The sequence below is a fragment of the Monodelphis domestica genome, chromosome 4 (genome assembly GCF_027887165.1).
Source record: "Monodelphis domestica isolate mMonDom1 chromosome 4, mMonDom1.pri, whole genome shotgun sequence".
NCBI classification, from domain to species: Eukaryota; Metazoa; Chordata; class Mammalia; order Didelphimorphia; family Didelphidae; genus Monodelphis; species Monodelphis domestica.
This window is the reverse complement of record NC_077230.1, coordinates 376242377-376243217: the sequence shown is the minus strand read 5'-3', so window position 1 is coordinate 376243217 and position 841 is coordinate 376242377. Positions and strand designations below refer to the sequence as shown.

Genomic DNA, 841 nt, shown 5'->3' with positions numbered 1-841 from the left:
CACTCTCCCTATGTGGCCAGTTGCTCACCAGATGACCTGACCAGAGTGGCACTAACAAGGGAATCAAAAATGAATGAAGACCAAACAAAGGCCTTTCCCTCAAGCTAACCACCCACCGGCTCTTAGATAATCCTTGATCCATTCCAACAACCACCAGCTCCTGATTGGCCCATTCAAACCTCCTCCAACATCTGTCCCCACCCCTTTCTCACTGATTCATTCAAATGTTCCCCAGCCTCCTCCGGCTGGTCTATTCAAATACCTCAGATTGAGTCATTCAGCCATCTCTAATCCTGCCTTCATTGGTTGATTCAAACATCCTCAGACCCCCTTGATTTGTCAGACAAAAATATTTAAAGACAACAGACAAGCCTATGGCTTAACCTAGTCGGATGTGGGTAACCACTGTGAATATCAACTGGACTGGAGAATAAGCGTTTGCTGATGACTTTGGCTGTCCCTCTATTTTTATTATTATTAATCTTTGAAAAATATGAAACGCTTTCCAAATTTGCGGGTCATCCTTGAGCAGGGGCCATGCGAATCTGCTCCGTATCGTTCCGATTTTAGTCCGTGTGCTGCCAAAGCTAGCACTGCTGATGATTTTGGGTCAGGGTTCTGCCTCTGTTTCTTTTTCTATCCTCAACAGAGTACGGCTTTTGTGCCGTTGTTCTGTTGTTTCACTTGTATCCAACTCTTCATGACTCCATTTGGATTTTTTGTTGTTGTTTTGGCAAATCTACTGGAGTGGTTGGCCATTTTCCTCTCTAGTTTGTTGTGTCTCACCTAAATCCAATTCATGTGCAAGTCAAGACATTACTCTAAGACATCACTGGTCTTC

The 841-nt window shown here is 44.1% G+C and overlaps 1 non-coding gene across 1 annotated transcript; it reads right to left on the bottom strand.

Moving 5' to 3' along the window:
* Positions 1–487: 487 nt before the first annotated feature.
* LOC130454111 (U6 spliceosomal RNA) lies at positions 488–594 on the bottom strand. Its single transcript, XR_008911795.1, has one exon. It is a non-coding gene; the product is annotated as a U6 spliceosomal RNA (small nuclear RNA).
* Between the last annotated feature and the right edge of the window lie 247 nt (positions 595–841).